The following is a 22,357-nucleotide window of genomic DNA, read 5'->3' on the forward strand; positions in this document are numbered from 1 at the left end:
GATTTTAGTTAATATAAAATTAAGGTTCTTTCCATTTGCATGGTTGTAATGCACCATGAAATATTTTGATTTTTTTTTGCCTGAAAACTTTATGGTTTTCTGATATTTAGAGGTTTTTTTTAATGGAAAATTAATGTTTTTCACAGAAAGCAGACACTTTTAGCAAACTGCCCCTCCCCAGTTTTAATTAAACATTTTTGGTCAGCATTTGGTACTATGTAATTTTCCCAGTCTTAACTATGCTTATGAGGAATTTGGAGTGCAAAAAGTTAATCGGCTTGGCTAAACTAAATGGCTTCCTGGCTCCAAAGAATAAGTTTCCTGTGCTGACAAAGGGAACACTTAGAAAGTTTCCTGTGTTCTAGGTCTATTTGTTTGCACTAAGAGCAGAGCTACATTACAGTACTGTGTCCTACATTAACACCTATTCTTGGGTCAACCTTGATGTGTATGAAGTATTTACTACATCCATGCAACACATACATAAATACTGCACATAAATAAATCCACAACAACTGGAAAACAGTTGTATTTAAATTTTTATTGATTCAATATCAATGGGGTCTTTTTCATAAGAATACAATATAAAAGTTCATTTAATTTTGTTTTTCCTATTTCAGCTCAGTAAAAATGATCTCTGTCTTACAGACCGTGAACATTTTCTATAAAAGCTCCTGTTCCTGTTCTACTGCTGACAATATTGAACCCAAAGCAGAACTACAGATTTTTTGTCATAGCTTTTAAATAGTACAGCACCTATTTATGGTTACTTTTTTCCTTTAAATAGAAAACAGTTTTGAATACCCTACTGTTAACAAAATTACTCTGAGGAATAGTCGCAATACTGGAATCAGTGCTTTGGCAATTTAAAGTTGAAAGGCTGGTGCTAAAATGATCCCAAAGAACATCAGATGTGTCTTATTGAGGATATGAAATCCAGTGATTAACACTCACCAAAAGGGTTCATTTCCAATGGAAATCCATAAGGCCAAATTCTCCCCTCAGGCATGACGATGCAACTCCTATTGAATACAATGGAAATACATACATTTATCAAAGAACAGAATATTACCTGTAGGTCATAGTTCAGCCTACATAGAATATAATACCCTGGCAATGAAAGAAGATGGGTTACATTAATGAGAAAAAGAGTAACTTTTTTTCTAGTAACAGAAGGAACGTAAATGTTAGAAAACAATCAACATACTGCAATAATCAAAGAAAAGACCAAACTTGCTTAGGAAATCCCGCTGTGAGCTCTTTTAGTTGAGTATTCATACAGTGCCTGTCACAAAGGAGTCCAGATCCAAGACTGTGGCTCCTGGGTACTACAAATAATATATAAAAATAATATCCACCACCAATAAATAAAAATACGGTCAAAGTGCTTAATTGTGGCTTTGTTTCACCCAGCCTCACATGGAAGTACCCTGTGCCCGGCCTTTTCCTGGTGCAGTATACTTCTTACAGTGTTCCAGCATAACTACTTAAGAGACCAAGCCAAGACACTGACAACTTGCCATCTGCACTTTATATGGGACATCACAGCTTTACAGAGACTACTCTCCTCTCTTAACTGGCCCTCCAAATTCTTATTAGAACCTGGCAAAATATTAATCATGAATATTTGTTTTAGTCAGATATTGCCTATTTTCATATTTGTGAAATGTCTGTGAAAGAATTTTACATCCATTTGATACTTCCCAATTTAAAGTTATGTACGTATAACCCTTCTGCCCCTTTAGGTTGGCAGCAACAAGGGCCGGGTTCAGTATCCAGGGGTTCCATTTCAATAACATAATGCATAACCGGCTTCAACCCCCACCAGGTGACCTGGGACAATTACATACCACCCCCCCCCAGGCGCCTCTAGGAGGCAATACTTCCACACTTGCAAGCACGGAGTCTGAATGTAGCAAAATCCTTTTAATAAAGGAGGGAAACAATGCGGCATCACGTTGGAGAAACACCACAAACAGGATTATAACACAAACCATAAGCAAAAACCCACCTCCAAGTACGTTTGGCAATGTCCTTTCCCCCCTTAGGGTCTTAAGTCCAATCACCCCAAAGTTCAACAACCCAAAAGTCTCTGGTCAGTGCCAACCCAGAATTCAAAAGTTTATCTGCAGAGTTTTACCCCCCCAGCCTGGGTGAAAATGGTGGGGGGCACACACAGGGTGTTAAGGGGCACCTTACGTGGGCTAGGGCCAACTGCTGTGCCTCTCCATGGAGTTCTGCTTCAGCCTTCATCATACCAGCTGTGCCGCTCCTCCAGCCAACCCGTGAGCCACTCCAGCCGTCCCCGCAAACCACTCCACTCCGCTCACTGTTCCATGAGCTGCTCCAACATGCTGCAAACTGCTCCGCTCTGCCAGCCGCTTAGCAATAGATCTTCAGGCTCTCCCCACTAGTTAACACAGCACTCAGCAATCTCAGCTCAGTAAGCTTAGCTCTATTTAGTGATTTCAGCTTGTAGTAGGGGAGCCCCGCTGCTGGTGCACCATTGGCTCAACATGAATTCAGCTCAGCAGCCTCTAAATGGACTCCTAATGGAATCAAAATTAGCTCTACTCTTCAACAGTGGAGAGAGGAGGATGTGCAACTGGTGTTCCAGGCCCTCAAAAGGGGCCCATACCATCAGGTACACACACCAGTCCCCAGCCTCTCTCCTTTCAGTGGGTTTTGGCACCCATATCCCTTGTCTAGCAAGTGCTACTTAATTGATATTGAGACATCTCTATCATACAGCAGTTTCATAGTTCCTCATTCACATAATCAGGGTGACAACACTTTATTCCTCCTGCCCCAATAACAAAGAAATTGGGGATCCCAGAGCTGTCAAAATAACCATCCCAGGCTGCCGTGGGCTATGCTAGGTGGGGTGGGTGTGCCAATGCAAATACCTAAAATTCCTTTCCACACTCCCCATAATTCACCACCAGATGTCAGGGTAGAGCTCATCCTGACTCTGCTTACACGTTATAAGGGAACTGCAACACTTTTTGTGACAAATGTTTGAATTTTTTTTTTAACTTCGAGCTTCCTTAACTTCAAGCAACAATAATCAGTTATATTTGATCCCAAAAGCCCCATAGTATTGGCTTTGGTTTCCTGATTGGCTGAAGCTACTCTATGTAGTCAGCGGGTTTGGCAAAAAAAACTTTGATATGTTTTCTAAGAGCAGTGCTTTCATATTGTACTTTTTTTCTGTGAAAGGCAGGAAAAAAATTGTCAACAGCACACAGAGAGTAGCTCTGTGATGTCTTGTACTGCAATGTGTGTGGAAAAGCAGTTTATCACCCCTTAGAGAACTTCCAGGATTCTAGGGGAGTACTGGCTCTGACTGGTGGCCCCGCAAAGACACTGGAAGAGAGCAGTGCATCCTCCAAAGAAACTAGAGGAGGGTAGCAGGCAACAGGTCCTTTTGCTTGGGAAGCTATCACTGAGTAGAGTTGGAAGACAATTGTGTGGGGATAGTGGGCTGCAAGGCCTGCTGAGTTTCTCTATAAGTGCAGGCAGTTTGGATAGCCATCCACATTCAGCCTTTTGAGGTACCTTCGTCAATAAATATATATATAATTTAGTTTTGGGGAGGCTGGTTTACACCAGGCTGCTAGGTGTAGGTAGCTTTGTTAAACAGGACCACCAGACCCTCCACAGGCAAACGACCGAAGGCAGCTTGCCTGCCATGCTTAGGATGGCAAAATCCATAGAGCCACCCCTGGTTAAAGCTATAGTCATGGTGTGCAGGTCATAAGAATAAATAGTGTTGTGGGTACACTAAAGAGTTGGAAAACAGGCTGTTATCTGCTACAGCACCAACACAACAAAGCCTAACAACAATATCCATTATTCCCTCAAAATGGCTTCCCTTTCTCGAGCTGCTCCAAATTGAGGTTTAAACTCTTCAACAGTTTCTCCACACGAGTGCTTGAAACATTACCATGGAGTGTAGAGGATTGCGGAGAGGGAAAGAAAAGCTCAGTGTGCAGGATCAAAACCAGGTCCAGAGAAGGAGCCCATGACTGCTGGTGCAGAAGAAGCAATACTCCATTTACTTCCTCCCTGCCAATAGAGCCAATGCTCGCTGAAGGACATTGTCTTCTAGCTGTCCATCAGCCAGAAATTCTTGTCAGCTAGCACCCACCTCTGATCATCCAGTGCCTTGTCATAATGAGTGAGGAGAGAAGCCCCAAACTCACAGGAGATGGCTGTCATCTGGGCCACCACCTGTTCCACTCTGCAGAAAGATCTGGCAGCTGTTCCCCTCTTAGTGGCTGCTGATACCTCACTTCATCAAGTGGTCCCTCCCCCTGCTGAACAATAAAATGAGATATGCTCATTTATTATGTGAAAATGCCATTTGTTGGTGCAGATTTGCGTTATGTGTGATGCACAGTGCATGCAGGTCAAACTTAAGCCTCAAACTTTAGAAATTTGATCAATGTTACAAAAAGTCATGTACAGTCGCTGCATCTGACGAAGTGGGTATTCACCCACGAAAGCTCGTGCTCCAAAACGTCTGTTAGTCTATAAGGTGCCACAGGACTCTTTGCTGCTTGTACAGTCTCATAAATCCGTGATTTCTAGGCACAGTGGGTTGAGTTAAGTATGGAGTGAAATTGGTATAGTTGTGGTCATTAGTTTAAATGATATAATTAGAGCCATAATTTCAATATAGGTGTGCTTGAAAGGATTTGATTTTTATCAGTAAATGTCGGGAAATGTCAATTTCACCTTCTATACACAAACCAACTAAAAAATATTTCCATCAATGATCATTGAAATGTACAGTTCTGCCTGAGAACTTACTAGAGTTTGCTTTAAGAATATTTAGTTGTATATTTTGACATGTGATACTGACAATTTGTGTTTCAATGGCTATCAGACGTTAACTTTTTGAATCTCAGCTTTTCTGTCATTAAATAACTGTGTAACTCTTTTCCCCATTGTTTTATTCCTGTGTAATTTCTCACAACTGTGAAAATGTAAATTGATAAAAATAGGGAAAAAAAGTCAAAAATCAATATCCATATTATCCATTGAAATTTTATATAAATCTAATTCTTCCAAGCATAAATATGGGCTATGAAACTGCTGCTACAAAGTTTGTACGTTCACTCATGTCTTTGTGTAAAACTGCATTTTTTAAGTAAAAACTGAAGTTTGAATAACAAAGTCAGGACTTCAGTATAAGGCCCACTGTACGTCCTCATTACTGTAATCTGTCATTTAAAATGAAACCAAAAAGCTTTTTACCTTTAAAGACACTGGGTCAGTCTTTTCTTTCTCCTACAGTAGATGACTTCACTAACATAAACAGTGCAGAGAGCTACTGCATATCCCCTGTCTTCTATTAGGTATTAGTGATGTCTACATCCGTTGAATGGAAGACATAGAACCCTGAAATCATATCTTGACAGGTTCTAGAAGTTAAGGGGGAAATTATTTTCTTTTTATGGGAATTAAAAATTTACCAGACTTTTATAATAAGGAAGAAGAGACATTGAACCAGAATTAAATAATGTTCTTTATAAAGGTATTTGTAGTTTCGTCTGGACGTAAAGACAATGATTCTCCTCTCGGTTGCAATTATTTATATTCAGAATATCAAGTCAATAGAGTTACACCCGTGTAAATGAGAAGAAAGTTGGGCCCAGACTCTGATAATTTGGGCTCTTAAACTATTTTATTTTGTTGTTATTACTAGGCTTTTAAAAAAAAATCATTACAGCTCACTTCTAGCAACCACATATGGGTGATGGATGTAATCGGACAGAGAATTAGAGAGAGAGTGTGCAAAATTCTATTTGTTATGTCTGCATTTTGGCAGCAAGGGCCAAAACTTACTGCCGTTGAAGTTAATGGGAGTTTTGCCATTAACTTCTGTGGAATCAGGATTTAGCCTTAACTGAGTGCAGCTCATAAATAAGCTTGTTTGAACAAAGTCACTTAAGTATCTGACTGGTAGAGCTTCAGAGAGTATTCTGGACACTTTATTACTTCTCTGCTATTACATCTCTGTTTGGTAACCTTCCTTCCCTTTTACAGCCATAATGTAATCTTTGTACAGTACTGAAATTTAATGTGATCTTTGCAGGAAACACTCAGGCAGCATTAAGTTGTGTAACTAATGAAACAAATGCCATATCCATGGTCTATACATTTCTTTACAGTAGTTGCCTCGTAAAAGGCAACAGACCTGATTCTTTCCTGGCTCCAGTGTAACTCTGTTGACTTCAGTGGAGTTGCTCCTGATTTTCACCAGAGAGAGCTGGAGAATTGGGCTCAAGACTTTTTGTTGATATCTGATGTTTCAAAAAAAAACAACCCACATGTGAACACAGCCACAATAAGGTGTATGAAATCTACTTTCACAGAAGTAATTAACTTAATAATAGTTTAGAAAGTGTGTTGATATTTTTCAGGTATACATATAATAAAGCAAAGTAGTAAAACAGCTTTTTGATAAAAATGTTTGACAGTAAGGGGCACATATTAAACCATGAGTGCTTCAGTTGCACCAGGTAAGTATACACACGTGTGCATACAAGTATTTGTGAATGCCTAATGTTAATTGCCCACTCAGGAGAGTAAATGAGCAAATAATGTAAACACAAAGGGTGAGCTTCTGTGCTAGAAACACAACGTGGGACTCACAGCAGGGAGTGGCTAAGGTCGCTTTAAGCCTTTGTGCCCTCCTGATCCTTGGCTGCTCAGGAGCAGGAAAGGTACCTGGTATTTAGGGCAGCCTCCCGAGGGCTACTCTGTGGGTAAAAGCACTGAGCAAAAGCTCCACAGCACTACATGCTGGGCCTTCACCCGCAACATATCCTTCCCATCCCTGCCCCAAGTACACCCCCTCCCACTGCCTTTGCCAGGGCTTGTGAGGTGGTCCTTGCAGGGCAACTTTATGGCTGTCTTCTGCAGTATTTGTGCCAGATGAATCCTCCCTGATCAGATCCGGGGATTTTAGAGTCCCTTTACTCCATTCTGCCTTTTTGCCAGTGTAAAGGAACTGGCACGGGGATGAGGCTCTCATACAAAATACATTTTCAATTGCATTTACCAACTTTGTGCAGAAAATGCATTTTGCTTATTCAGTTTCCTACTTAGGGTTGCAGTTTGGGTAATCAGCTTTGGAAATCTTGTGTTCAGAGAGCAGAATATTTAAGTGCTTGCCAGCAGATCCAGGTACTGATGTTGTACAGATATATTTTTCTGGTTCAGAAAGATGTCTCAGCAAATCTGTTAATCCCAATAATATTTTAAAGCAGCTTTCAGAGTTTTTTTCCACTCCAGAAATGTATAAGAATATAAACCAATGTAGCAATCAAAATGAAAGAAAACCATCGGAGTCAGCATCATTTAGAAACAGGACTCTGTGCAGGCTAACATAAGTGCCAAGGGTGCTGATCCACAGCTATAGAGTTTTTTCTTCCTCGTCTGCTGGTGAAGGACCCTCCCAGGAATAGCTGCATATAGCAGATGAAGACAAATTGGAGGGATAGATTCTCTGAATAGGTGGGGCTCAATTTTGAAGGGCACTGAGCACCTTCTGCAGCTCGCTGAGTATCCTCATCTCCCAATTAAATTCATGGGAATGGAGGGCACTCAGCACCTTGAAGGCATTGCTCAGCAGTTGCAGAATTAGGCTCTGAAAGACCTAGGTGCAGTTTAATCAAATAATTCCTAAGTGAGGCATGATGGAGAGGCTGTAGGGAGAACAAATTAACCATCTACTTCAATTTGAAGGGTGTTATCTCTAGTTTCTTTTGATAGGCCCATAGTTTCTGAAACCCACCAATACCTCTTTTAAGACAAAACCAGGATGGATCTGTTTCCCTCATCTCACACACTTAACGTTAGTGTTAAGTGGAAACATACCATGCACATTCTATCTTTTTAACTGGGAATTGATTTCACACTCATCACCACGGTATTTTTAGGGCTTAGATCTTCTCACGGCAAGAAGAGCAAAAATGACTTGCATTCCTTAATTCTGTGTAGTATTACTCAACAAAGAACACATGAGCACAAGAGGCCAATTGCAAGCATAATACTGAGGTTCCCGTTTGAGATCTACAAATAACTTGTCAAAAAACAATTAACAAACTATGAAACATCTCTTGTATTCTCATAGCATTCCCTAGTTCTTAGTCAGATTAAAGTTATATTTTACTGGTATAGTTCTAAAAGCTGTGAAACAGTAGTAGCGTCCTCTGTGTTTTATTAGGAATTATGTGAGAGCAAAATACTGTACCATGTTCAAGTATATAACGTGGTATTTTACTATCTTCATATGTTTTGTATTCCATATTAAATGCCTACTACCCTAACATTTTTAATGATCCTCATGCTCTCTTTCAGTTCTAAATTCTAGCTCAATCTGTTGCAGATTCCTATAGTTTCACTGAAGCTAAACAAAACAAAATAAAAGTCAAGAAATTTGAGAAATGTTCTTTATCAAGCTGTTAGGCAGCTTTAAAATATCTGAACTGACCTCTATTATCTAGGGCCTGATCCTGCATCTTTTGTGAGAATAAAGCAGTCCTTATTCATGTGAGATGTTAATGTTGTATCAATGTTAAAAGGGCAGATGGGTTGACCAGGTAACTTATAGGCTGATTAGCCTGACATTAATCCCTGGCAAAATAATAGAAAAGCTGATGTGAGATTTAATTAGACTCCCAGACTTTAAGGTCAGAAGGGACCATTGTGATCACCTAGGCCAGGGGTAGGCAACCTATGGCATGTGTGCCAAAGGCAGCATGCAAGCTGATTTTTAGTGGCACTCACACTGCCCAGGTCCTGGCCACCGGTCCGGGAGCTATGCATTTTAATTTAATTTTAAATGAAGTTTCTTAAACAATTAAAAAATCTTATTTACTTTACTTACAACAATAGTTTACTTATATATTATAGACTTATAGAAAGAGACCATCTAAAAACATTAAAATGTATTACTGGCACACGAAACCTTAAATTAGAATGAATAAATGAAGACTCGACACACCACTTCTGAAAGGTTGCTGACCCCTGATCTAGGCTGACCTCCTGCACATTGCAGGCCATAGAACCTCATCTACCCCACCCGGTAACAGGCCCATAACCTCTGGCTGAATTACAGGAGTCCTCAAACCATGGTTTAAAGACTTCGAGTTACAGAGAATTCACCATTTACCAATTAATAAAGAATAGGAATATAATTAATGCTAGTCCACGTGTTTTTGTGAAAAATAGGTCTTGTAAAACAAGCCTTAATTTAATACTTTGATGGAGATTACATGTTTGGTTGATAAAGGTAAATGCATCAACATAATCTATTTAGGAGCAGGGGCAGGTCTGCAGCTTGGGGCTGGGGCTGGCAGCAGGGCCAGAGCGGAGCTGGGGACAGAGCTGGGCTGAGTGGCACTCCTCCCCCAACCCCCATGGGGGCTGGTCTGGGCTTCACCGCGCCCCCCAGACGTTCCTCCACGCCCCACAGTTTGGAGGATATTGAAGTAAAAGCAGTTGAATGCTGTGGTTTATTTCACGAACTGTACATTAACAGTACATACATGAATATGTATGTGTGTGCATGTATGTATCTTCCACTACATTTCCTTACTTCGAGAGCCTACCATTTACACTTAACTAGTTTATTATTAACATAAATACATCTACCTAATGTAATCTACTGGATATTTTTTACCATAATGGTATTTTCATGTACTTGGGTGATCCAAAATTTGGGCAAAAATCAGTACAAAAATTAATAGTTTTTGTAAACCTGGGAAATTTTCAGTAAAAATCAATAAAAACTGAAAACGAAGGACCTTACCAATGGAGAATCATCATCAAATGGTGTGTTTTTACTAGGGTAGTAGGTCCAACACTATTTAGCATTTTCATGAGTGAGCTGAAAATAAATTTAAAATTACTACTGATAAAATTTACATATGAGACAGATTGGCAAAATGGTAAACAACAATGAGGACAGGACAGTCATAAGATGGATCTAGTCAAACAAAATGTGTTTTAATATAGCCAAATGCAAAGTTATACATCTAGGAACAAGGAAAGCTGGCTAAACTCACAGGATGGGGGACTGTATCAGAGAGCAGGACTTTGAAAAGGATTTAGGTGTCATCATGGATGAGCAACTGAACATGAGCTCTCAGTGTGATGCTGTGGCGGAAAGGACTGATGCAATCCTTGGACTTATAAACAGGGGAGTAGTAGGTAGGAGTAGGGAGGTGATCTTACCTCTGTGTAATTGGTGAAACTGATATTGAAATATTGAATACAGTTCTGGTGTAAGAAAGAGCCACAAAAATGCTTAGAGGGATAGAGAAAATGCCTTACAGTGAGAGATTTAAGAGTGCAATCTGTTTAGTTTATCAAAAAGAGGATTTAAAGATGACTTGATTACAGTGTTTAAGTAACTTAATGGAGAGAAAATACCAGATACTAAAGGCTTCTTTAATCTAACAGAGAAGGGCTTAACAAGAATCAGTGGCTAAAAGTTGAGGCCAGACAAATTCAAATTGGAAATAAGGGACACGTTTTTAACAGTGAGGGGGATTAACCTTTGGAACAAACTGCCAAGGGGGAGTGGTGGATTATCCATCTCTTGATGTCTTCAGATCAAGACTAAATGCCTTTCTGAAAGATGTGCTTTAGCCAAACACAAGTTACTGTGGTCAATACAGGGATAACTGGGTGAACTTTAAGGGTCCGTGATATGCAGGAAGTCAAGCTAAATGATCTAATGGTCCTTATGACCTTAAACTCTATGAATCTGAGTAGTGCAGTTGAGTTCAGCAGGACTACTTGCAAGTGTAAAGATTACTTGTGTGTGTAGGTGCTAGATTAGTAATGCATACCACAGGAAAAATCCGGACTTCATTGAAGTCAGAGAGAGTTTTGCCAATGACTTCAGTGGGTCCTGGTTTACCCTAAATTTTCAGGAAGGGTTCACTTTATAGTGACTTGTGCACATGAGTAAACTTACATGCATAAGCATTTGCAGGAACAGGCCCCAAAACATATAAGATTTAACAGTATTGTTATAATACCAAAATATTAGTGTATCATACCCTCTCTTTCAGATTTTAGCAGGAATTTAATATATTATGTGCATGTGCATTTGATGAGGTGCTGGCATGCATCGCTCTGATGATGCATTATTCTGCTTATATGCAAATGGGTCACATTTACATGAGGATAACATGATGCAAAAAGAACTCAGTGTGGTAGGAAATACTGTAATTCCATTCATAAGGACAGGTCAAAATGTCCTCTGTATTTTCAGTAATTTGCCTGTTTGCATCAAGATGGAGCATGGCATGCTGCAACCTGTAATCTCTACAGGTCACCACTGTGTATAGCAGGCCATAATTCAGAACTCCAAGGGCCACATTCTGCCCCTGGAACACACTTTGGATGCCCTGCTATATAATATGCTATATAACAGAGGCTCTTGGATAATCTCAAACACTGGCATTCATAAGGAATGTTAAGCATCATGAGCTGCTGGGGAACATTTAAAAGAATCACATATTTTCGAAGAAATATAATACAATTTCATTGTACAGTATGTCTGCTAGTGATCATTTGCCAAAAGAATAAATATTCATTTATATATACACATACATATGTGTGTAATTTCCCCTGAAGATGGTCTGAGTTTTGCAGACAAAAATGTTAGCCTTAGGAAAATGTTTAGTTTTGTTTTTAATAAACTTTATGTTGTTTTAAATTGCTTCCTTTTTAAAAAATGTTGCAAGCCTCAGAGGTTACAAAAAATCTCCCTAGTCACCTCATGTTTATATATACATTAGGCTAAATATATGTAGATATGTATAACTGATGTACAATAATGTGTAGCATTTATAAGGTGTTTCATCTTCAAAGCACATTATAAATATTAACTAATTAATTCTCAAAATACTTCTATAAAGTATGTCTTTATTATCTCCTATTGCAGATGAGGAAACTGATGCAGAGACTTAAGGGACCAGTCCTTCAACCATCACTCACACAAGTAGGCTTTACTTATACATGTAGTCTCATTGACTTCAGCTGACTTACTTGTGTGAGCAAGGGTTGACAGATCCATGTCAGAGCCAGAATTAGAACCCCATGAATTCGACTTTGCCTATCTTGTTATGTCTCAGATGGGATGTTTAGGTATCTTGTAGTGTTCTGATGGACTGCAATTTGCCTCAGATGGATTTAGATTATGTAAAATTCTACGGTTCTTATTACCCACACTTGATGACCAGGCATAATGTACTTTGTTTTAAAAAGATGTTATGATTTGTTTACACAACGTCTGAGATTGCAACAACATTGGCGGACAGAGAAACTATTTGAGGACCTACAGGATGTGTAAGGTAGCATGAAAAGGAGGAAACATAAGGTCCCACAGGAAAATTTTAAAAGCAATTTCAGTGGTGCAAAATTTCACTCCAACATTTTTGTGTTTTATTTTCCCAAGCTTTAGCATACCCTAAGGATTAAAAAGGTACCTAGACTGTGAAATAATTCCTTCACTCCTAGGGTATGGAGATTATATTACAATCTCAGAAACTCTTCTATCCCTTGGGCAATATTTTACACAGCTATGGCTTCATATTAATATTTTACTGCTATTGCCCTTCTAACCAGTCATGATTTATATAATATAACCTGCCACCTCTTTTACAATTGCATTTTATAGTTGTATTTGTAGACATTTCTAAAAGGAAATCTAAATCTTTCTTTGGTGTTCTGCTTCCGTGAAAGAATGAATGTGTGTTGTAATGTAGTTTATAGTAAAATCTGGAAGAGAAAAAATACAGTACAAGCATAGGTTGAAATATTGCTCTCATTGATGCCAAGATAAATCCAGAGTAATTCCACTGAAATAAATAGAGTTACTCTGGATTTATCCTGGTTAAACTGTTAGCAGAATTTGGCCCCCAGATTTTTAAAGGCTTATGTGAAAATCCAAATGCTAATGCACCTCAATGTGGCTGTACAACAGATTGCTTTCACAGTACTTTTTAGTGCCATGTTCCCAGTTCTGCTCAGTTATGTAAGTGCGACTTTTATTGTCATTTGGATTTACACCTATGTAACTAGAGCTGAATTGGGCCCAAAATTCTTCAAAAGAGGCACCTGACATTTAATAGCAGATATTATGAGACATGTTTTTTAGTATTTTCAATAACTAAATCTTGTTTTCAGGTTTCAAACAGTCTTGAAAAAAGTCATTCAAATCTGAACAAAATGTGCAGTGGTCACAATTATCTAGTTGACATACCATAAATTAGTATATAGTTATTTCAGTAGATACTGTGCTGTGAAACTGTTGACATTTTAATCTTGACCAGTGCTCAACACATACTTAGTGATAGATGAACCTCATCACTATTCAGATGCTTCATAGTTTTATTTCTAGCAACTTATCTTGGACTTTTCTGTACTGCCCATCACCTATGCAAGGTCCCTAATGGTCTGCATGAGTCTTGTGCTCATAGACACTCAGACTTTAAGGCCAGAAGGGACCATTGTTATCATGGAGTTTGACCTCCTGCACATCGCAGGCCGCGGAACCTCACCCACCCACTCCTGTAATAGACTCATAACCTCTTGCAGAGTTATTGAAGTCCTCAAATCAAGATTTAAAGACTTCAAGTTACCAAGAATCCACCATTTACATTAGTTCTGCTCTTCTCCATTCCTGGTTGCAAGAGGCTCTGCTTGGGATATAATTAAATGCTTTTCCCCGAAAGACAAAAGTAGAGAGATTTCACTGAGCCATAAAAGTGGGAAGAGAGCTTGAAAGACAGATGCTGCAGTACTGCTTCTGAACTGGCTACTAGTAGTGGCAAGTTCTCATTATTCTCAGGGTATGTCTACACTGCAGCTAGAAATGTGCTTCCCAGTATGGGTGGCCAGATATGTGCTACCTCTGCTTGAGCTAGTGTGCCAAAAATAGAAGAGTGGCTGAGGTGGCTTGGACTAGCCACCTGAGTACATACCCAGGGGTCTGGTGTGATTGTACTTGGATGGGTAGCCCGTGCCTTTGCCTGTGTCACTGTGGGTCACACTGCTATTTCTAGTGCACTAGCTCTAGCAGAGCTAGTGTGTGTCTGTCTCCCTGCTCTGGGAAATGCTTTCCTAGCTGCAGTGTAGACATAGCCAGAACTGGCATTGGATCAACTGGAAACAAAAAAAAAATTTTTTTTGGCAAAACAAAAAGATGAAAAAATTTAATTTTGGGGTAAGCAAAAGTTTTATTTTTGGTTCTGGGTTTTTTTTAACCTTTTAAAAAATAAAATGTAAGAAAAATTCTAAATGAAGAGTCATTTCACACTGAAACATTGTTTTGACTTTTTCAGTTTTTTTTTCCCAGCTGAAGCATTAGGCAAATTCAACATGGATTTGCAAATATTTCAGTTTACCCAAATATGCATTTTTTCATTAAAAAAAAAAGTTGTGTCCAAAATATTTTGCTCAACTGCACTCTTGAACCTCTCTTGCATGCCCTCAGGAGAAGTAATTCTCTGCAAGGTGTTTGAGGCTGTGATCCAAAAGAAAAAGATGCTTAAAATCACCCCTGAAGTGAGTCTTTCACAAAGCACTGAGTTATCCACTAGACCACTGGGTAATTGGACAAACCACAACAACCTTTGCCTTAAAGGAGCTGCTTTTCAAGTTTAATTGAACATGAATAAAACATTACATTGTGAACTACAATTACCTAAAATGATACACCTGTACCCCAATATAACGCAGCCTGATATAACACAGGTTCGCATATAGCACGGTAACCCCAGGTCTCCAGCAGCAGGGCTTGGGCAGCACTTTAAAGGTCCTGGGGCTCTGGCTGCTGTAGGGAGCCCGGGGCCCTTTAAATCACTGCTGGAGCCCTGCTGCTGCTACCCTTGGAGCTCGGCAGCGGAGCTCAGACGGCGATTTAAAGGGCCTGGGGCTCTGGCTGCTGTGGGGAGCCCTGGGCCATATAAATCATGCTGGAGCCCTGCTGCTGCTACCCTGGTATAATGGGGTTTCACTTATAACGCGGAAGGGATTTTTGGCTCCCAAGGACCGCTTTATATCAGGGTAGAGGTGTATGAAGATTTCCAAAGCCTCATCAAGGAGCTATTTTCATATTGTACTTTTAGGAGTAAATGGAAGAACATGCCAGTTCAGAAAAATCTGCAAAGGGAAATGTAAAAAAGAGAAAAAAAGAGGTTTAACAGCATGTTTATATCTCAAAAGACCTTGGAAAAAAGGGGTTTATGGCTTTGATTGGCAAGAGGTGTAATTTTGGTGTTTAATTTGTATTGTGCTAGGAAAGAAACCCAGAATGTGCTTCTCTGATCTATACAGTTTTATAAACCCTGAATTTCATTGGACTCTTCCCTTTAAGGTTTTTTCTCTCTCAAGTGTTCTTTCAGTTCTAAACTATATTAACTGCTTCCATAAGGCAGAGCTTTGAGATCAGAGTCAGTACCTAGTGGGCCCTCTTAGGCCTGGGCTTAAATTAACATCATATCTTTTGAGAAATGTTCACAAAACAATACAGACTTGTATTATATCATTGGTAGTCCTAAAATGGGGGGCTGATGGGGAGATCTAGCAATTCTATTTATTTTTCCTTCGTTTCTTGTTTTGTTTCATGGTCACTTTAATCTTTAGTGTACAATGAAAGGTGTGTGAAATCTGAAGTTATAAATCTGTTTATAGCTATAACTCCCTTTTCCAGCTTAACAGAGTTTGACACTGTAATAAACGCAGTTTTTCTGTGGAAAGGTGCTTTGATAATTCTTTGCCCAGACTCTAGTTCCTTTTATTGTAAATGCTAAAGTAGCCTTTAATGCCTTTCTTCTTCCTCCTTTTTTCATTCATGCAGTTTTTGCAGCTGATTGATTTATTGTTCTGCTACCTGAATTTGAAGGCATTAATCTCTGTTGACTGCAGTGAATATTTATTAACAAAAGTACAATGCCAGAATCAACTGCACGTTCTCTTGCTATTGAATCCTATCAAGTGCCTGTGGCTTCCAACAAATACCTTCTGTTAGTGTTAAGGGGCATTAGAAAGCATTTTTCCCCTTCCATGCTTGAGATGTGACATAACTGATTATGCGCTCACTTGTTACTTATGAACACAGAGATGCAGAGTGAACACTAGTGTGAGAAATATAGTATTACATTGAAATTCTGGCATGGATACACACATTTAATCCCAGTTGAGAGAGAACATGGCAGGAAGAAGAAAAGAGCACCACTTGACATCTTCCAGAATGGGGATAGACTAGGACTCCATCCCCAGGGCAGGGGAAGAGTGGACTAAATAGGGGATTGAGCTTGGGGAAGGGAAAAGGAAATTAACAGCTGTGCTGCTTCAGTCTCTGAATGGCCAGTCTTTAAAGATAAGTTATGACTCAGATAGGCTGTTATTGAAAGTTATCACCAAACAGCTTTTCAGCTGCCTGTGTAACTTGAGTGGTTTCATTCCATTTACCAAGGAACAATTCTCCCCATTCCCAGAATAAAAAACAACATGGATGGTAGTCTCCGCAGGTTTGCGAAGGAGTTAAATGGCCGTTGAGGCTGAGATTTCATCCTGATGTGAAGTATTCCCTTCAGGTCAAGGCTGAGACATGTCGGTGGGTCAAAGTGGACATCCTTCACACATGCTGCACTTCTTCTGTGGATATGTGGATGACTTCAGTCTAAAGGACTCAGTCAGCACTTTTTGCCAGTATTTGATGATTACTTGTTCTGTTCATTCCCTCTGAAGCACCTGGCATTGGCCTCTATTGGAAGACAGGATACAAAGCTAAATGGACCTTTGGTCTGACCCAGTATGGCCTTTCTTATATTCTTATGTACTAGATTCATATGTTTAAGCAGTACGAGACTGAACAAAGTTTTGGATGCATATCTGAACTGGCCTATGAATACTAATCCTTCTATGGTTTGTCCATCGCTAATTAGTTACTGTATACACCTCTACGCTGATATAAACAACCCGATATAACATGAATTCGGATATAACGTGGTAAAGCAGTTCTCCAGGGGATCAAAGCAAGTTCGATACAACGCGGTTTCACCCATAACACAGTAAGATTTTTTGGCTCCCGAGGACAGTGTTATATCGGGGTAGAGGTGTAGTTGGCAATAGAGATATAGCTACATTTTATCACAAGAATCTTTGATATGGCTTTATGAATTCATTGTATCCATCCTCATAAGTGCTCAAAATTTACATGGATACATATGAATATCAGCAGCAAAGAATCCTGTGGCACCTTATAGATTAACAGACGTTTTGGAGCATGAGCTTTCATGGGTGAATACATGCATCTGACGAAGTGGGTATTCACCCACGAAAGCTCATGCTCCAAAACATCTGTTAGTCTATAAGGTGCCACAGGATTCTTTGCTGCTTTTACAGATCCAGACTAACACGGCTACCCCTCTGATACATAAGAATATCAGTAAATTCATGCTAATGCAGAGATACAAAGTATGAGCATAGGGAAACATATTGTGACCAGTGAGGTGATGGCTCAAATTTTTTGGTCTCGGAAGTATATTCATTATATTATATTAGCCAACAAATTGCATCCAGGAACTGATTGTATTCTGGATAAGAGAATTACCTCAGTATTCTGGTTCTGCTAATGCACCTCATTTCTCTGCCATTATATTCTTGGTCATGGTGTCATGCTAGCACAGTGGGTCTAGGAGTATCCTGCAGATACTCATCTTGCTCTGGTTCAGAAGAGACTTAACAATTTGATTCAGAATGTCATTATGCTTGACTGATTGTTTATATTGGACTGCTAAGAAGAGAAATTGGGCCAAATGCATTGCTAGTAGAGCCAGGCTCAATACTACTGACGTAAATGGAGTTGTATTCACTTATGCTGGAGGTAAATTTGACCCTTTGTCTATAAAACCCAGGCAGTGTACACGCATATTCTTTCAGTGTCCTGGAATTTTTTTTTTAAGTATTATTTGCACTGATGTTTGTGGTTTTTTGAAGAAGAAGGAAGACAGCTATATTGATTAATCAAAGAAAATGCATGTAAGATGAAGGATAACATGTTCAAAGGACATATAGCAATAGGACAATGTGCAAACATGCTGGGAATTTGAGCTTCATACTCTGGCTTGGTACCTTATCACTGGGGTGGCTGGAAGCACTGTGGAAAAGTTCTGTGGTGAACCACTGGCCGCTATAGTTCTCTGAGAGTTTTAGGAGCAGTATTGTAGGGCTGAAAATCCTGATCTCAACCCCAACACTGTATGAGAAGTAAAGATACATGTGTAAATTAGTGCTATTATAATATGTCTTCGCTTTCCTGGAACCTCTTAGGTAGATCATATTTTCTACCCTGCAGTTTAAGAACCTATGTGATTTACATAGCAGTGTATATCACTGCATTCTGGACACAGTGGTGTAAATAATGTCAGGTTAAGGTTAACATTGACATCAACAAGTAAATTACAAGACTGAATTGTTCATTGAAGATACGTTATGTGCAATGATTTTACGTCTTACTTTTTGGCCGTTGATTATTCAGTGAGGTACAAATTGCACTGTCAAATATGAAGACTTCTTTTCTTCTGTACTGGAAAAAAGATGTAACAAAAAGAAACTGAAGTGCAGCGGAGGAGAGTAAAGCAAAATTTATGAAGAGTTTTTTTATGATCCAAGAGAAACTATGAGAATCCCAGAGGGGAGAATGAAACACGTCCAAGAAAGGGGATGGAGGCAGCATTGGTTAAGAGGAAGAAGGTCTACAAATGCACTGGAAATTTTGGAGAGCATTAGTAAATTTGATTCAAGGTGAGATGCTGGCATTGTGCGCCAGCTAACACAGCCCTTGTCTGTAAACATGGCCAAATTTAATGAACTCCAAAACCATGCAGCTTAACATTCCTGGGCTCAGAAGGGAAACAGGAAAAATAATAGGCCAGGAAGCTTACAATGATTTTGTTACTCTTTTCTTAGTACTTTCTCTAACATCACATTTAATAATTCAATATATCCAATCATATGATATTTTACAATAATTGCTGGGTTTCTATGAGTTTGATGTAAATTTTAGTTTCAAAGTCAAGGAAATCTCTTGTAATTTGGGATAGCTGATAGTTCTGAGCAAAATGGTGAAGGAAGAAATATCAATACTTTCATAGTGAAATGGCTCTTCCTCGCCTACAGAAACTACATTCCATCACTGAAATAAAATCCTCAAAAAACAAACAGCAAAAAATTCTAGGTTCATGTTATATTTTATATAATTGTGAAAATATTTTTATGCCAGTTTATCAATAATGAGAAGCTGCCTGATGACTCTTCCAGGTTATCTCCTGGGTTTGTGTGCTTACTGTTAGATTTGGCTTGCGCTAGTCCAACCTGCATATTATAATTTTTTAAAAATGTTTTGTTCTTAGTTGGCTAATTAGTTGCATTTCTGCAATTGCCTTGATGCTGTCTCTTGTTTGTAGTCAGTTCTTTAATTCTTTTTCATCCTGGGCACCCTCCAGAAGACCACAGTTGTTCTCTAAGTGTTCCTTAAGCCCTCAGTACGCATTGTAATTCAGTGACAAAATCATTGTGGGGTTATTTTGTCCAAAATTAAAAATGAAACCTTAATTCATAGATATTTTTAATTCTCAAGCCAGATTCCATCCTACGTGTGCAGGGATCTCCTTGGGCCCATAGGCACTGACACCATGGGTGCTCTGACCTGGAGCACCCAGGGGAATAAGATAGTGGATGCTGATAACCCACCGACAGCCCCCCGATTAGCTCTTCCCACTCCAAGCCAGCTCCTCCCACTTGCTGCAATCAGCTGTTCTGCGGAGTGCAGGAGGCTCTGGAAAGGGAGGAGCTAGGTTGGGGTGCGCTCAGGGTGAAGGGGCAGAATAAGGTGGGAAGAGGCAGGGTGGGAGTGGGACCTTGGGGGGAAGGGATAGAGTAGGGGCAGGACCTGGGGGTCAGCAGGGGTCGAGCACTCCCCGATACATTAGAAAGTCGATACCTGCTTGGGCTCACAAAGAAAGCTAGCTGAGGGTTAGAAAAGAGAATGGAGAAAAAAGTATTATCAGCCCCTTCCACAGTGGTTCTACTAGGGGAGAACAGCTCTGTTTTACAGTTGGGGTTCCCTAGAAGCCCCACTGGTGGATGCTCTGCCTGTGTTGACCTTGTATCATCACAGGCTACTCAACACAGTTCGTGGCCTGTGCCAAATACCTCTGGCTTCCGGAGATTGCCAGTAACTTGCACATCTGCTTTACTGCTCCTAGTGGAGTGAACTTACTATCACCAGAGACTCACACCTTGAGGTCCACAGCTGCGAATATGGCCTTCTGTATGTAACCTGGGCACATTGCTATATCTTTAAACCTCCTGCTCATGCGTATCCCTAATCTGTCAGGTGTCACACTACATTATACACTCTACATCTTCCCTATTAAATTATAGAGCCTCACTCTTAATTTCATGTCCTATTTAACTGTTTGTATAGAAACAGATCATAATGTAGAGACAGACCATAGAGTAAAGTTGGGAGACTTCTTTGTCAAATATACAGTATACTGGTTCTTAATGCAGAGACATGTTATGCAGATTGAAGTTAGGGTCTATAATGAAGAGAAGATTGTGGCTGTGTTTATACTTTTAGAGAAAGCTTGGACTAGCTTAGAAGATAACAGAATGCACAATCAAATATATTTTTTAAATTGTTTGATTGAAATACTGGCTGTTGAGAAGATTTTGCTAATATAATCAGCAGAAGACCTTTACAGGTGGGAAATAGCTGTCACAGTAAAGTAAAAAATTAGCACCTTTTAGATAATGTGCCGTGAAATACTGCCTATGGGAAAAATCCTGCAAACCTAGCTCAGATATTTCTCTCATAAACTTCAATGGGAATGTTGTCTGAATGCAGACTGCAGGATTAGGCCTCATGATGTCTTGCCCTTGCCCTCGCCCTGGCCTTTCACTTCTTGTATACCTATTTATATTAACGAGGATGTGACAAGGGAATGGAAATGTGGCTTCAGTCAAGACAGCAAGAAAGAAGCACCTGCCATTAGTCCTGAGTGTATAAATGTAGCTTGTGTCTGTACTCAGGGGCAGCAGCAGCTGTAAAATACAGTTGACCCTTACTTCAGCTTTGTTCTCAGTTGACAGGTGCCTGGACGCCTTTTAGTCTGCTTTGGAACACCCTGTTTTAAAAAGAGTAGTATTTATCATCCAATTATGAATGCAAATTTTGCATGTGTTTGTGATTTACGAGGCCTTGCTTATGCCAAAGAGGCTATAAACTGTATTTGAAAATGTATGGCAGTCTGCAGTAGATAATTACACTTTGAGAAAAGAGCCTCTGTGTTCAGTGAAAACACTGTAAAGTTATTTCAGAAATGCTCTGACCTCAGATGTTTCACATAACGGACACAAAATGCTTTCACATTTGTGCAGCAGCTAGAGGCCTGATCTCTGCCATCTCACAGACGAAAGCACAGAAAGCTCTTTTGGAAAAGGGCAAGACATCTCTGTTGCAGCCTTCGAAATTAGCATTTTTTTAAACTCACTGAGTTCTTTGTATCTATGCTCTTTAACAAGACGAAAGAATAGCGTTTTGGGGAAAAACAAACCCTCTGCAACACTTGCCCTCCTTTAAACAAACCAGTCCCCAACTCTCACCCCACCTCCACAAACATCACTTTGCCTCATACCAAATCCTTACAGTCTTTCCTCCCTCCCCCGAACACACACATCAATAAATCCTGCAGTAAAACCTTGGGAGAATTTCTCCACACAAATGGAAAGAAGATGTCAAAGGCTGAGGGTTGTGATTTCCTTTTTAAAGTTCCCAAAACAATGGAAATGGTATTCTCAAAAACTAGAGCTGGGTGAATACAGCCATAAAATATTACTTGAATATTCTTGCAATGAAATGCCACTGATTCCCTTTACTGGTATTTAGGAGAGCTAATTTTTATTTGCAGGAAAGCTCACGGAAAGGAAAAGCATTGTGAATAAAAGTACAAGTGTTTGTGAGAGTATTCTCACCAAAAATGCCCTTGTGGCCATTTTGAAAAGATATTTTTATTTGGTCATACAATAGATTTGTTGAACGTTAATGAATACTTTTGGATAATTTGTAAGCAGAAAGGGAGAGTCTTTTAAATTATAAAACATCCAGTCAAGAAACAGAAACAATACTATGTAACTTAGGTAACTAGCCATATTGTGCAAAAAGCAAACACTCCCAGCAACCAATTTGATCCATCAGACAATTGTGAATAATTAACTAATTCACAGAAATTAGGGGAGGGAGGATTTGTGGATA

At 39.5% G+C, this 22,357-nt stretch overlaps 1 protein-coding gene across 1 annotated transcript in view; it reads left to right on the plus strand.

The window, feature by feature from the left end:
• COL25A1 (collagen type XXV alpha 1 chain) overlaps positions 1-22,357 on the plus strand; it is a 446,709-nt gene that overhangs the window by 276,446 nt on the left and 147,906 nt on the right. The gene's annotated exons all lie outside the window — the stretch shown is intronic.

This window comes from Gopherus flavomarginatus, chromosome 3 (genome assembly GCF_025201925.1).
Source record: "Gopherus flavomarginatus isolate rGopFla2 chromosome 3, rGopFla2.mat.asm, whole genome shotgun sequence".
NCBI lineage: Eukaryota > Metazoa > Chordata > Testudines > Testudinidae > Gopherus > Gopherus flavomarginatus.